At 32.4% G+C, this 17,194-nt stretch overlaps 1 protein-coding gene and 1 non-coding gene across 7 annotated transcripts in view; one reads left to right on the top strand and one right to left on the bottom strand.

The window, feature by feature from the left end:
• The window catches only part of OSTN (osteocrin), a 112,185-nt gene extending 104,728 nt beyond the window's left edge, over nt 1-7,457 (bottom strand). For 4 of the 6 annotated variants that reach the window (XR_006732667.1, XM_045539939.1, XM_045539938.1 and 1 more), the window contains exon 1: nt 7,282-7,447. The gene's annotated coding sequence lies outside the window, so the exon portion shown is untranslated. Of the gene's footprint in view, nt 1-7,281 lie in introns of all 6 variants that reach the window. The other 2 variants (XM_045539940.1, XM_045539936.1) reach the window with 2 other exon arrangements.
• Nucleotides 7,458-10,869: 3,412 nt separating this feature from the next.
• LOC123631042 lies at nt 10,870-11,009 on the top strand. Its single transcript, XR_006732926.1, has one exon. It is a non-coding gene; the product is annotated as a U4 spliceosomal RNA (small nuclear RNA).
• The last annotated feature ends 6,185 nt before the right edge of the window (nt 11,010-17,194 follow it).

Here is a 17,194-nt window from a genome sequence, read left to right as displayed (position 1 = left end):
TACAGGGGCCTTAGTTCTGACACCATGAAATGACCACATGTGCCTGCCAACAACACTGTCTACAATCTTCTGTCTCTGAAATGATGATTCTATGAAAGTTGTGAGTCAGCTTGACTGCTAAGTAAATCTTTAAAACATAGTCAGTTCTTTAGTTTAGACTTTATCTCACTCCATTCAATTATAGTCACTAGGTCTTTTTGATAACAGAGAAGAGCTTCAGGAATTATAGATGACAGAGTGATAGGAATTTTTTATTTGGAAAAACCCAAAAGGACCAGCGCTTAACACAAAATCTGTATAGCTTGCTGTAATAGAAAGAGATCCCATATGGGAGTTGCGAGATAGGCTTTTCATTGACTCTGTTGCTATTTAATGATACAGTGTTAGGCAAAACATTTCCCTTTCCTCCCTAGACCAAGTAAAATGAGGTTGATGTAACTGACTTCTAATGTTGCTACTGGCTTTTAAAGACTTATTCCAATTTTAGAGATGTTAAATGTGAGGCAAAATTATTAAAATATGGTATATATGTATGTTTTTACTTTCAAATGCTTGGTTGGGATTTTTTTTTTTTTACTTTTCTCTTTTTTTCATCATTCATAAATCAGTACATCTTTTCGAAACAACCTCAGTTAGAACTCAGGTTCCAGATGCGATAATAACAGTTATATTACCTCTTTTGGTGTTACAGATGGAAAGGATGGAATGACATTCAAACTGATTATCAGATATATATTTTAAAAATCACACAATTAATATTAAAAATTTTTAAATTTGATTGAATATCATAATACTTCCCTGCATTTGGAATTAAGTCTATCTGTCAAGATAAAATAATCATTTGAATATTTTCTCTGTAATAACAGATCTTAGTGGATATAAAATTAGTGAATACAAAAATAGAAATTTTTGATAATAGGAATTTATAGACATCTGAAACCTCTGCCAATATCACACACATATGTCCATATATGTATATGTATTTTTTACATGATGTTACTCCAAAAATCCTGTCTATGACTAATGAATATTTAAAAAATAAAGCTCTTTCATACAACAAATAGGTATTCAACAACATCAGAAAAATATTTCTGTCATGGTGAGGAGAAAACTCAGGGTTAGACTTGAAGGATAAGGATATGTGTCCTTGCTGTGCTCTTTATTGACTTGGTGACCTTGAACAAGACTTTTAAACTCTCTAAACTGTCTAATAAAACTCATTTTATTAACTAACAAAATTTGAATGAATTAATTTTAGTTAATTTTAAATTATCTAATTTATTAATAGCACAAATCCTGGAATTGGCTTAAGGTTGCCAAATAAGAGCAATAAACATATTTAATTTCATATTTAATATTATTTACTAAAAATATATGAGGATATAAATTTATCCATGAAAAAACTTATTACATCGTTTTTATTTTTATTTTATCATAAGTGAAAACTTAGCAATGGGAACTCTAAAAAGGGGCATGAAAACATTGTAAACTACAAGATAATATGACAGAGCAAGATCTTCTTAATTACATTTATAAATCTGATTATTATGAAGCTGGCGTCAGGTTCTGAAGCGAAGTTCTTCCAGCAAACATAAAACTTAACACTCAACAACCATTTAGGAATTTAGAGCCATTCATAAAGACGTTTGTCATTATATTGATAATCTTGACATTTCAATGAGTGACAATATTTAAACAAAGTGTTAAAGAAGGTTTTTTTCCTATCGTTCTTTGATGAGGGAAGCAATGAGGTGATCGAGACACCTGGTAGAAAGCAAGGACTGGGACCTCATGCCATTGGGCTTTCTTTCTTACTAAACCTGTGATTCCACAGTCTTTAGTTAATTTGGCTCCACAAACAATACAACTGAGTGTGGCTGTGGCACTCAGAACTTCAGAAATGAGGAATTAGTTTAAAATCCTCATTAAATCGAACACGAGATTTAGAATTATACTGTGGATTTTCACCCAAGAGCAATTGAACTGGCTTGTAGCTTCTGTCACTAAAATATATATCATCCACATTATCCTCACAAAAATACGTCTGAAAAATACTCATGGTGCTTACTCATTTATTTAAACTTTTCCTTGTGAAATTTGTTATTTCTAAAAAATTGTGTGACGGGAATTTACTTGCTGTTTTGGGTTGCTGAAAAGAAGGTGCAAATTGAGACTAGGAAATTTAGCATTTCTCATTTTTTAAAAAAACTAAAATATCAGAAGTGTGTTTTTATCATTTTTTATTGGTCTTCAATTTGCAGTAGTAGATTTTCCAAAGTCAGAAAGCCAGTTAGAAGAAGAGCCAGAACAACAACTTACATTTTTAGTCTTCCAGTTTCATACTCTTTCAAGTGTAAACTATTTGTTTAAATGTAAAACATTTTTCCATCTCCAAAACAAATTTCTTATAATGTAAATATTTTATGCATGAGGTGCTCTTAATGTAGCAGATCCCTACATTTTAAAATGACTTTCCCTGAATGCTACTAATCATGAAGAACAATAATTTACTAGTACACGTGTTAACTAATTTTATTCTATTTGGCACCATTTTCACTCTTTTTTAGACACTTTTGTCTTCCAAAATCTCAAAATTTTGTTGTTATGTATCTCTGTATTTTTTTTCTATTTGAATCATACCACTGGTTTCTTTCTTGCAAAAAATTAAGTCAGAAATCTACAATGCCACTTTAAAGAAAGATCCTTTTATTAAAAAAACAAAAACAAAAACAGATTTCCACATTTAACAGAGCACTTAGCTGTTGCTGTAAACTTACTGAGGACAGGGATTATGTCATGTTCATCATTGCATCTTTGCAATCAACAGAATGCCTGCTATAAAGTCAAAAGTATGTACTGAATGAATGAATGAAACAGCTTTATGTGGTAGGTAAACAGGAATATCCCGATTATAATTATATGGAAACTAAGGCTTAGAGAAGAGAAGACACTGGTCCCAGTTTTTATATGTATAGTACAATGTGGTGAAGTTCACGGTGGAATTCTGATATGTCCTTTAATATTTCACATCATAGATTCTCATTCTTATAAAAGTGACACTCTATCTAACTGTATTTTTGCATCCATAACTATCTAACTATATTTTTGTATCCATTAACCATCCCCACTTCATCCTCCACTCCTCGCCCCACTACCCTTCCTTGCCTCTGGTAACCATCCACCTCTCTGTCTCCATGAGTCCAATTGTTTTTAATATTTAGCTCCTGCGTATGAGTTAGAACACACCAATTGACTATAATGAACAATAAGTTAGGGTGTGCTTTAAAATAACTAAAAGAGTAGAATTGGAATGTTCCTAACACAAAAAAATGTTAAATGCCTAAAGTGATGGATACCCCAATTACCCTGATTTGATTAATTCCTATTATATACCTGTGTCAAAACATCACATGTACCTTATAAAAATATAAAACTATTATGTACTCATAATAATTAAAAATTTAAAAAAGGAAAAAAGTGGCACACATCAATAAATATTCTCCAATAATCTTCCCTCTAGAGTTTAAGATTTCTCCTTATGAAACAATCTGTACTTAGATCTCTAAGTATTTCTTGATATAAAACTATGTCATTTAGAAACAGAAAAGAACTTTAGTGTATGATTGCAGACAATTCTCCTACGAAAATTAGTTGTTTAGTTCTCATGTTCACTAATGGAAAAAAGAAAACCTTTAAAACTATGGATAGGAAAAAGGTGATAGAGTTGCACATAAACATGATGGTTGGCCATTTGATACATACACAGTTTTTATGTGGCATAAAAAGGATTTCAGAGGGTAAAGTTGGATAAATGAATTTAAATATAACATATTTAAGCCTCAAGATAATGTAGACTATCACCACCCCTTTCACTCTTTACCCCAATTTGTGTTTACATATAATTTTTAATAAAAGTCTTACATTTTAATTACATTAAACTAGCCAATATAATCAATGGAAAAGGACCTTTAACATGTAAACAAAGAGTCAAAAATATAAATTTTATAATAATCAACAACAGGATGCATTTATTAGTCTTACACCGTATGTCTGGTACTGGGGATATAAAAGTAAGACAGTCTCCCTGTCCTCCAGTTGCTCACAGCCTGGCTGGGGTGGAAATCTCACAACCACTTGCCCTGCCCAGGGATTTCCTCCTGCAAAAGCAGACTCTTTCTGGAATGCTTCCATTTTCTTCAAGTATAATCTTTATAAGTAACCTTTTTAAAAATAACATTTCCATAGTGATTTATTATTTTGAAATTAATTTATCTCCCTTCATTCTCACAAAAGTCATGTTTGTTTGATCTATATGGAAAACATTCTAATTCTATTTTTTAAATTGATGAACTGAGATAAGCTGAGTTACTTTAGAATTGTGGTGTCCTAACTCCTGATATTTTACATACACTTTCTAATACAATGAAGTGAATTAGTAGGAAGAGGTTGGTCCTCAAGTTATGCAGACCTGGATCTGAATCCTGACTAGGCATGTTATTTAGCCTCTCTATTTTAACATCTTCGTCAAGAAAATAGGGCAAAGACTTACTTTGTAGACTAATTATGAGGATTAGGAATAATACAGGTAAAGTGACTGGCACAAATTGGTTACTCAATAAATCATAGTTATCATTATCCTGATAGTACCTTCTAAATATGACAACTTTTCAAAATATTTTTACTACTTTTTAATTTTATGAAAAAATATTATTTTTAATCATTTCTTTTAAGGAACAAAATTAGTCCTTGGAATCTAGAATTATGGCAGAATGATAGGAAATAAAATGTAATAAGGAAAATAATATTGAGTAGGGGAAGGTGATTTTACTAAAGAGAGTTATAGATAGCACTCTCACATTTGATGCATTATCATTATTTTGAGTCACAATATTTCTATAAAAATAGCATACAATTATAGAAAATATCATCCTGGGAAGGAATCAAAGGGGAGAAAGTTTAGCTATATTCAAGGCATAATGATTCTTCAAGCTCCAATTATGCTACCTAAAATGAATTTTTATCATCATTTTATACGATATTTTAAAAGTGAAGTTTTCACATTTAGAGCCTTATATGTCACAGGAATATGGAATTTTAGAAAGAGAGAAAGCAATTGTCAGAGTTGTGGAATTTAACACTCTGAATAGATGGAGAAAATGAGGCTCAGAGAGAATGAGCTTGCTCAAGGGAGAGCAGATAAGACAGGGATGTAGAGGAGAGGGAGCAGAAGAAGGTGGAGGCAGAGGCACTGTTACTGGAGGGAGGAGGTTCTTCGTATGAGGCTTGAGCTGATGGGGTGTCAACAAGGAGACAGAGTAATGCTGGGCAACAGCCATTTCAAGCCAAGCAAAGCACAAGGCAAGTAACTGGCAAATCATGCTCATCACTGCTCCAGAGAGGTACCCTGAGACATATTTGAAGAAAGGAGAGGGATTAGCTAAAAAATGCTCTTAATCAGAGAGATATTCAGGCATATGCGGAGTTGGTTCATTTAGAGAGCTGCCCAGGGAACTTGTAGCTACTTATTGTATTCCTGCAGACTCCAGTTTTACTGAGAAGAGAATACCCCAGAGAAGATGACTCATTTGTCCAGGGTCACAAAGCTGTTGAAGTCAGAACCAGGATCAGAAGTCTGGTTTTCTGACTCCAAAACTTGTCTTTCTCTGACTGCACCATTGAATCTAAGCAAGAGTTGTCAAGTGGGTAGGCATCACAGTAAATGAGATATTTGCGAAGCGATTATATTAGGTCATGGCTAAAGATTAGCCCTAAGATTCTGTGATACTGAGTACATATTCTCTACCATAGGGAAACTTTTCCAACATGGGGGCTTCCCCACATCATTATTACACTCAGCATCCTTGGCACTTCTATTTCTTTTGTCTCTTTCAATAATGATAGAACATTATTGAGCCCTAATTTGTGCTTAAGCCTTGCCTGAAGTTGCAAAAGTAGATAGTGGCAGAGCTAGAAATTTTAGGATTTCTTACTTTGACTTCTTTTGCTTTGAGACAAGCTCAATTAATCTAATTTTATTAATCAAATGTTCAAATTATTGAGAGTATATGAACAAGAAGTTAAAATTATAGCCCTTGGGTTCTCATACCTAGCCAACTAAAGATATCTGCTTCTCTACTGCCCATGATTCATTATATAAGAATCACTTCAAAACCCTGGAAAATAAAGGAGAGAAAGCAAATGTCAACCTTAAATACTTTCAATAGCTTCTTGAATGAAGCCATAGTGAAATTCATTTACACAGAGGAGACTTTAATTCACATTGATAGAAAGCTCTCCTTAGAAAAGTTCTGTAACAGTGCTGAAGAGTAGTACCAAAGTAAGAGAAGACACAAAATGTGCCTAAAGTTTTTAGGTAGACCATTAGTTATAACATTACCAATTCTATAACTTATGTGGACATTAAAATCACCATTACTCACTGTTAAAAATATTTTAATTTTAGAAGGATAACTCAGAAACAAATAGTAATTATATTTATAAACCTATACAGTCTGTTATTGCAATTCAAAGGAACAATATTTTGCATTATTAGACCTGAATTTATTGGGTGCACACTTAAATTTCCATAGATCAAAATCTGAAACAAAATTTTAAATTTGTTCTCAAACAGAACACAAATGCATGCTTCAGATAAACTCTCAATTCAATCACCAAATAGCAAAAGTACTACAAATTCTGAAGAACAGACATGATCTAAGTCTACTCCAACTATGTTATTAATGTCATATTTCATATTTGATTTTTATAAGAGAAAAACAGAGGATACTTTTCATTTTAAGAATATGGAATATAACATTTGATTAGTTTAGAGATGTTTCTTAAGCTCCAATTTTGACAAAATAAAAGAAAAACTTTCTTTTTTACCCAGGTTGTTTAAACTAGACCACTTTTGTACATTAAAAAATTTCCTTATATTGAACATCTTTGATGAAAGCAAAACAATACTTATAGCATACATTACAGAATCATAACCTTAAGTTCCCTTTTGAACTTTCCCTTTCTTTGTTTTGAAATGCAAAAAAAGCAAAAAGCAATGTAATAAATATGAAATGTCTGAGGAAACAATTATCTCCACCTTAAGTTTGCATTAAAAAATATCTTTGAATTTCTACTCATTTTAGAGAGGGAAATATTAACGAAAATTTCCTAATTTTAACTAAATCAAGAAAGAATCAAAACATTTTAAAAGTCTGTGAAAGTAAAAATAATAGTTAAAAGGAAAAAAACCTAAATCTTTATCAGTTTTTACATATAACTTACCTTGTAAAAAATCAGGAGATTCTAATTTTAGAGTCCTCTCTGTGCAGTTTATCCCAAACTCAGCCCTGATGGTGAGTTTTCTCTCCGAGTTTTTATAGTCTCAGTTATACACCCCTTACTCCAATCCCTGCCTTTGCTTTCTCTTACATCATTTCTACAGATTTTCCACTGAACATTTTCCCAAGCCTCTCTTCAATCTCTCTCTCTCCCTCCCTCTCTCTCCCTTCTTTTCTCCCTCCCTCTTTTCTCCCTCTCCATATTTATTCTATCTATTTCTTTGATCATGGTATTTAAGTAGCAATGGGAGCTTGGACTTTGGAAAACTTAAGTATACAATTAATATTGGGTTCAGCTTCAGACCCATCACCTCTTTCTGAGGTTTTTGTCCAGCTCTGATTATTACAAATCGTATTTGGGAAATAAAATGCACTAGGATTTGTTACAAAGTCACCAGGAAATTTCAAAGTAAGATTTAGGGAGAGTATAATCAGACCTAAACATTAATTTGTGTATTGTTTGGACCCTTAATTTAAATGATCCACCATGCAAATAATGAGCAGTTTCAGCCTCAGTCAGGTGCACAGCGCTGTGTCAGTGAAATACAATGACAGCTACTTCGTAATTAACATTGCTATAATAGGAAGGCTGTCACTAACAAACCTATAAATACTGAACTGTGACATGTGGGCTATAAATGCAGACGTTGTAATCATTCTTATCTTGCTCTTGTTCTCCAGTATTTTGATTTCCTTTCAACCAAAATATTCCTGCCCCTGTCTGAGAGATTCCTTCATTCCCCTCTCCCACTAATGACATTTGCATCCTTACATACACAAATTATTAAAAAATAAATTATTAACATCTAAAGGCACTATGTTATGTTATTAGATCATTATTGGCTCATTTGATTCACCAGTAGATCCCCACTTGACAGATAAAGCGACTGAGGTTCAGATAAATTGATTGACTTCATGAGATCACACAGCTAGGAAGTGGTAGCAGAGCCGGATTTCAAATACAGATCTTAATTTCATATCCAGTTCTTTCCCCACAAATGTATTCTGTCTCACTATTTAAAAAGCTAGAAAAAAGAATCCAAACCAGATTATGTTTTTGCACAAATAGAAATAAATTTGTTCTTTTTGGTTTTGCTTAAAAAGCCATTTAAAATACTATTCACTAGTATAGGAACTATTACATGGTTAATTTGGATCTAGATGGGGGAACTGACCATAGTGCACTGAATTGGTGGGACGGTAAAATGCTTCATTTTTACGAAAGGTTTCCAGGGATAACATATGTCTCAACAAGCTTGAAATTTGAGTAGTTGGCAGCGACAGTTCACAAGTCAAGATAAAAATACAACTTAATTGTAGACCCTTGTTTAGACATTACTGCCATGAAACAATTACGTTAGCTTGAATCCACATAATGGAAAACTCTCAAAATATAATGGATGCATCATAATGCTACCAGAAGCCAATATTCTTGACGTACCTTCTATCCTTATTTGAAACGCCTCTCTTAGCATGCTGACAAGTGATATCTGTGGCTGATTTATTCCAGATCTGTCCCTGCTTAGACAGTCCAAAGATTCCACCCTATTTGTGGATTTTGTTGACCTAATTCAAAAGTTTGACTTAACTGTTCTGCAGCAGTAGAAATAGCAACAGTTTATTCCAGGAATGTAACCATGGTACATTTAAGCCATTTATACAGTCTTCTGTACAGTATATACCCCTATGTGATTTATTATGCATTTATACATGATAGAAAAATTCTGTTACCTTAAAAGAGAAAGGATAAATGGGAACATACCAAGAAATAAAAAGATAAAGAGAATAAAGGTCCAGTGATGGATGGGGAGATATTAAGATGAGAAAGGGAAAAATAGTAATGAAATTTTTTTCTGTTAGCACGTCATTATTTAATTCCCATAACAACTTTGCCAAGGAGGTATAATCATTCAGATACAATGAATGACAGAACTAAAGCTCAAATCTGTTAAGTGGATAGCACACGTCTTCTTAGCTTACAAATTATGGAACCAGGGGTTGAATCTTACTATCTGTATCAGTCAGTCTCTGGCATGAAAGAGATGGTGTATTCAAATTGAGTAATTTGAGAGAAAGTGATATGGACATAGTGTTTAGGAAGCAGAAGAGCTAGTACAGTATAGCAAACACTAGTCCTGAAGGGTTGGGGTTGGTTACAGGGAGCCAGAAACAGAGGGATCTGGGTAGAAAAAGTTGTCTGGCAAAAGTGATTTTTCATCAAGGGACACAGCCAGTCAAGAGCAATCTACAGGGGAGGGGACTCTTGAAATGAGCACCAACTTCCTTGTTACAATCTCCTGTGGTGTTTCCCTTTGCTGAAATCCAACTGGAAAAGGGATTGAGAAAGGGGAGACAAAAGAAACCCAGCACATTGCTTAACCTCAAAACAGTGCTTTAGAGGCATATAACTGATCCTTCGTAAAGATCAACATGACTGCAGATGCCACTGTTATTCACATTAATTCTCTAATACTTCCTACTATTTTTAAAATCAGGTTTATTGAGGTATAATTTACATGCACAAAATTCACCCTTTTAAAGTGTACAGTTTAATGAGTTTTGACTAATATAGACAGTATATAACTTCCACTACAATCAAGATATGAAACATATTTATTTTCCCCCAAATTTTCCTCATGCCCCTTTGTAGTCACGACCCCACCCCCAGGTCCTGGCAACCACTGATCTGATCTGTGTCCCTATAATTTTGCCTTTCTTAGAGGTTGTGGGAACATGCCATATGGTATGTAGTCTTTAGTGTCTGCCTTTTTTCACTTAGAATATTGTTTTTGAGATTTATTCATGTTTTTCAATGTATTAGCAATTTTAAAAAAATGATAAATATTTTATTGGGTGAATGTACCATAATTTGCTTATTGATTCACCAGGTGGTGAAAATTTGGGTCATTTCCAGCTCCAGTTTTTGACAGTTATGAATAAAGCTGCCGCAGACATTAATGTAGAATTCTTTGAGTGGATATATGTTTTCATTTTACCTGGATACTCACATAGACATGGGATTCCTATATCATGCAGTAAGTATATTTTTAACTTAATAGGAAATAGCCAAAATAATTTCAAAATGGCTTTACCATTTTGGATTCTCACCGGCAATGTATGAGAGTTCTATTTGCTCAGCATCCTTGCTAGCACTTGACATTGCCTTTAAAATAATTTAGCCGTTCTAATAAATGTACACTGGTAAAATGTGTCACTGTATTTTAATGTGTATTTCCCTAATGACTAATGCTGTTGATAATCTTTTCATGGACTTAGGTATCTTCTTGGGTAATTTGCTTGTTCTAATCTTTTAAAAAATTTTCAGTTGGGAGAGTTCTTCATATATTCTGGATACAAGATTTTGATAAGATTTGTGTTTTGCAAATTTTTTTTTTTTTACTTTATAGCTTGCTTTTTCTTTCCATTTTCATAACAGTTTCTTTCACAGAGCAGGCATTTTGTAATTTGATGAAATCCAGTTAACCTTTTTAATAATAGATCATGCTTTTTGTGCCCTAAGAAACCACTCCCTAGCTTTGTGCAGTGGCAGTATCGTAGCCAATGAGGTTTATCTGAGGCACAATTATTGCTAATTGAAAACTTTTCCTGATACCCTGCCACGATGACTTGGAATATAGTCAGCATTGGCAATCTTAATGGTCCCTATGTGGACTGAAAATCAATTAATCAATCAATCATTCCCTCACTCAAGTTTGCAAAACTTTTATATTTTATTCTAAAAGTTTTTCCAAATTCTTTTGGCCATTTTAAATCATTTGCATTTCCATATAAATTTTAGGATCAGGCCAGGCACAGTGGCTCACTCCTGTAATCTCAGCACCTTGAGAAGCCGAGGTAGGAGTTTGAGGTTACAATGAGCTAAGATCTCCCTACTGCACTCCAGCCTGGACAACTGAGAGAAACTCTGTTTCCAAAAATAAATAAATAGATAAATTTAGGATAAGATTATCAATGTGTAAAAAAGATTCTGCTGGGATTATGACTGTTGCTTCAGTGAACCTATAGATAAATCTGAGAATTAACATTAACATTAACAGTCTTCTAATTTATAAACATAGTATATTGCTCTTTCATTTAGATACTTGATTTCTCTCAACAATGTTTTTATTTTTACCATACAGATATTGCACATATTTTGTTAAATTTGTCTCTAATTCTTTTATATTTTTGATGCTATTGTAAATGATAACTTTTAAAATTTCAATTTCCAAGTGGACATTCCTAGTACGTAAAAGTACCATTTATTATTGTATATTGACCTTGTTATTCTGTGATCTTGGTATACTTATTTTTTTGTTCTAGTGAGTTTTTGTAGAATATATAGAATTTTCCATGTGTATAAAATCACCTGGTTTGACAGCAAAAACTTTTATATCTTACTTTTCAATCTGTATATCTCTTATTTCCTTTTGTTATTTATTGCCTCAGTGAGCTCCTCCAGTGCCATATGGAATAGAAGGGAAAAGAGTGAACATCCTTATCTTGCTCCTGAATGTGGGGTAGGTCAGTTGTGGTGATGGAGGAAATTCACCAATAAATTAATAACGGCAGAATTTGTATAGATGCCTTTTATCAGGTTGAGAAGTTTCCTCCTATTATTAGTTTCTTGAAAATTTCTTTTTCGGGGAGAGGTCATAAATGAAGATTATATTTTGTCATTTTTTCCATTGTTCTTCAATAATTGAGATGATTTTGCTTTTAGTCTATTGATGTAGTAAATTATAACTTTGTCTTCTTGAAATGAACTCTACTTGATCATGACATATTTTCACTTTTCTTTATTGTTGAATTTGAAGTGCTAATATATTAAAAGGATATTTATTCATAAATGACATAGGCCTTTTATTTCTGATAAATATATTTTTCAGATTTGGTATCAGGATTATGCTTATCTCTTAAAATGATTGAGAAAAATTAAAGCCTCGCCTATTTTTTGGAAGAGTTTGTGTAGTTTATATTATTTCTTAAATATTTAGAGAATTCACTAGTGAAGCCATCTGAGCCATTAGTTGTCTTTGTAGAAAGGTCTTTAACTAAAACTTCAAATTCTTTAACAGATATAAGGCTAATCATTTTAGTTATTTTTCCTGAATACACTCTCACAGCTTGAGTCTTTTAAATATGTCCGTTTCATTAATTATTAATTAAAGTTATTATATTAATTTCTTTTTTCCTTTTGATATCTGTAGGATCTGTAGTGAGTTCCATACTTCATTATTCATTCCAATATTTCAAAAAAATTTTATGTTTAATTATTATGGGTACATAATAGTTGTACATACAGTATTCTTTTTCTTTAATTTTTTTCTTGATTATTCAGTCTAGAATTTTATCAATTTTATTTATTTAAAGAAATAGCATTTGGTTTCATTAATCTTCTCTACTATTTTAATCATTTTATTTGATTTCTACTTTGTATTGTTTCCTGCCTTTTATCTCATTTGTGTTTAATTTGCTCATATATTTCTAGTTTCTTAAAGTAGATTCTTAAATTATTGATTTTGGATATGTCTTCTGTTGTAACATAGGCATTTAGTGCTATAAATTTTCTCCTAAGCACCAGTCTAGCTATATCCTTTATATTTTAATGTGCTCTGTTTTCATTTTTTATTTAATTTGAAATATTTTCTAATGAAAAGTTTTACTATGGTTGTACTAGTTTGCAGTCTCACCAGCAGTGTATGAGTATTCCTATCTCTCCTCATCCACACCAACATTTATTGTTTTAGGACTTTTTTATAAAGTCCATTCTCACTGAAGATATCACAGATGGGAGTGGGGAGGAGGGGCTGGGTATATTCACACCTAATGGGTGCAGTGTGCACCATCTGGGGGATGGACATGCTTGAAGCTCTGACTTGGGTAGGGCAAAGGCAATATATGTAACCTAAATATTTGTCCCCCCGTAATATGCTGAAATAAAAAAAAAGTTTTACTATGGGTTATTTAGACATATACCATTTAATTTCCAAATATTTGGTAATTTTCCACTGTTACTGATTTCTAGTTTAATTGTTTTCTTGTCAGTAAACATACCTTGTATTATTTTAATTCTTTTAAATTTGTCAATATTTGTTTTATGGCTGACAATATACCATATATTGGTGCAGTTTCATGTGGGCTTTAAAAAGAATGTCCATTATTGAGTGGATCATTCTGCAGATCTCAACTATTAATAAGTTGGCTGATAATGTTCAAACCTGTATTTTAATTTTTATCTACTTTGTTTTCCCAATTACTGAGGAAAGATTGCTGATGTCTCCAAGTATAATTATAAGTTTTCCTATTTCTGTTTTCAGTTTTATCAGCTTTTGATTTATGAATTTTAAGCTCTTTGTTAGGTGCATATTCCTTTATCATTATGTAATTTAACTTTTTATCCCTAATAAAAGTTATTGCTTTGATGTTTACTTTGATATTCTCTTCACTATACCTTTCTTTGGATTATTGCTGGCATGGTATATCTTCTCCCTCTATCTTTTTACTTTTAATTGATCTATGCTGTTATTGAAAAATGAGTTCCTGTAGAGAGCACAGAACTAGTTTATACTTTCTTTTTCCCAATCTGACAATCTCTTAATTTTAATTGGTGTGTTTTGACTATATGCATTTAATGCAATTATTGATATACTTAGATTCAAAACTACCATCATGAAAGTTTTTCTTTTGGTCTTATCCATTGTTTTCTGTTTCCCCTCATTCTGCTTTATTTTAGATTATTGCTTATATCTTTTTTTTTTAAATTGTTGCTAGATTTCAGGTTTGCCATATGTATCATTATATTGCCATAATCTTTCTTTAAATCATATTTTTCCCTTTCACCTGCAATGTAAAAATCTTTCATTGGTATACATCTATTTTCCTCTCTCTCATCTGTTACGGTATTATTAGTATATACTTTAATTGTACCTGTCATAACACCACAATTTTTTTTATATTTTTGCCTTACACAATCATTTTACTGATATAAACATTTTTTCTAAAATTTTCATATTTACCTACATTTACCATTGCTGATGCTGTTCGTTGGGTGTATTTAGATTCACATTTCCAAGTAATACCATTCTCTTTTTGGCTGAAGAACTTCCTTTAAAATTTCTTGTAGTGTTTTCTCTAAACAAATGTTTAATTCATCTTTATTTTCAAATGTAATTTTTACTCATTATAGAATTCTGAGGTAACACATTTTATTCTTTTAATGTTTTAAAGTAAATATTCTATTTTCTTTTGAATTGCATAGTGTCTGATGAGAAGTCAACTATCATCTGTTTGTCTATGACGTGCTTAGTTGTACTTTTCTTTATATTTATCCTGCTTGTGGTTCTCTGAGTTTCCTGGTTGTTTTCTTCCACTAATTTTGGAGAAAATGGCAATTACCTCTTCAAAATTTTTTTCCCTTTCTCTCTCTTTCCCCTTTCTGTTACTCCAATTGCATGTGTATTAGATCATTTGATATTATCCCATATCTCTTGGAAAGTCTGATTTTTGTTATAGTATTTTTTCCTCTCTGTATTTCAGCTTAGTTTCTACTGACTTAGCTTCAGATGCATTTACTGTTTCCTGCTCTGAATCTAGTCTCTGATACTGTGTGTGTGTATGTGTGTGTGTGTGTGTGTGTGTGTGTGCGTGTGTATACTTTCAGCATATTATAGGCCTAGAAAATAAATATGGATTTCACTTATGTTTGAGGCTATCAGGAATTCTAAATTTCTCATGCAGACTACACATTTACTTTAATATTTGTTAAAGTTTCAACTTTTCTTATGTTAACCACTTTTATGATGTTTAGATCACCATCATAAAAGTCTTCCTCAAATGCTCTGCCAAAGGTGAAACAATTTGTGTGCCTTCTCTTCCCTCACAAGGGTTTGTAACTATTTTAAATTTATTTAATAGCACCCCTGGCTGTCTAGTGACCTCTCTGAAGGGTTCAAAGATGATTTTGCATGAGTTTTTGGAAGTGATATTGTCTTGTAGCTTTCTATACACTAAGTAGAAATGCAAGTCTCCTTCCCAATATTTTTTCTTGTTTTGTAGTATAGAAATATTTTGATAATTCATTTCCATTTTTTTTCTGACAGTGCTATTTTTATTATAATCTCAATTTGTAAATGTGAAAACAGATCTGAAAGCATTCATAGTATATGAATAAGATGTAAATTATGTCTCTTGGCTAAGTTCTACCTTTTCTACTGCATTTTCATCATTCTAATGATAGAATTCAGAGGTTTGAGAACTGTATTCATAAACATTCTCATGTTTTCCTCTGTATCTGTCCTGAAGGATGTATTTCTATTTCATCCTGATATCCTGGGTAAGGAGACTGATTTCCACCTCTGGACCACTACAGGACTTCTCATGTTACTTTGACTTTGTACTGATTTTTGATGTATTCCATGTATGGGAACATTGTGCCTACATGGCTGCTCTGGTGGGGGCTTTTTCAATAGACCAGAGGTTTACAGATTACCTTTGAGCCAAAGCACATTATCTTTAACCTTTATTCTTATAGGGGTAGAGCTGCCATTAGTCTTGTTGGCTTTATTTCAAGAACTGTTTTCACAGCCACGTTATTAGCTGACCCTGATGAAATGCCCTTGTCATCTGATACACACTTTCCCATTAAGATCATCTCCACTAGTTACATTAACTTCAGAATTCTACTGGCTACATTCTAACAGCTCATCACTAACTTTAAGTGTAAGGACATGGAAATTCTGCGGACACTGGAAGTCACACCAGACAATTTGCCATATATCCCCAATTTTATCACACAGCCATACACTTGTACACCGACACATCCTGTGCCTAAACATAGAATGATGTAATGAATGTAGACACAGAGTTCTCCCTAAGAAAATTGGTTACCTACAATGAGGCAGTGATATGATAGTTATTGTATGATATAATTATATAATAACCTACTAGCATATAGCATATCAAAATTTAGATATATTTTTATAATATATATCACTGCTATAGTAACTGTTCTCTTGCTGTTACAACAATTCTATTAAATAATGGAATGGCTATTATTAACACCATCATACAGATAAAGAAACTAAAAATTTAAAATATTTACCTTTTCCATTTGATGTACAAGGAATTTTGCTGGTTGGGTAGAACTAGTTACCCTACTCTCTAGAAGCCTATATTTTAGTGGGGAAGGCAAAATTGAAATGCAAATAACTCCAGGAAGGTTTCTGCATTATTCTATGAGGAATTCAACACTCCTCTCTGAGCTCTTGCTTGCATTATTTTTATGGGATTTCCCTCATGTTGAGTCAGGGACTATTGTCTTAACATTAAGGGAAATTATAGGAGTGGACACTGTGTAATAATAACAATGATTTATTGATTATCTTGTATGAGGCAGCACTGTATTATGTTTTTTACAGTGATTATAACAATCAACAAACTTTATTGAGAACTTACCATATGACAGCATTGTTATTAAATCCTCATTTCTATACAGCAAAGGAGAAATTATTTTTATTATCCTCATTTATAAAAACATGAGGTTCCTTGGCATTTCTTGTGAGCAGCTCTTTAGGCCCTCAATTTTTATCATTGTGGAGGAGTACCATCTGTGAATTGCACATCCCTTAAACTCATCTCTAGGAATTCATAGTAGGAAGGATCCTCAGGCATCACAAATAAATTAAAATTTGCCCAATATGCCATGCTAACTAAGTAAACACATTTCTGCTAACAAGATTATTACATTCTCTAAGCATCTGGTAAAGCTTATATACCCAGTGCAAATCAACTGTTAATATTATATGGATGCCTAAAAATATTAATAAATCTTTTAAACCCAGACATGGTATCCAAAA

The sequence above is a fragment of the Lemur catta genome, chromosome 1 (assembly GCF_020740605.2).
Source record: "Lemur catta isolate mLemCat1 chromosome 1, mLemCat1.pri, whole genome shotgun sequence".
Taxonomy (NCBI): Eukaryota; Metazoa; Chordata; class Mammalia; order Primates; family Lemuridae; genus Lemur; species Lemur catta.
Note: the sequence above shows the minus strand (reverse complement) of the source record. Positions and strands in the feature narration are given on the sequence as shown.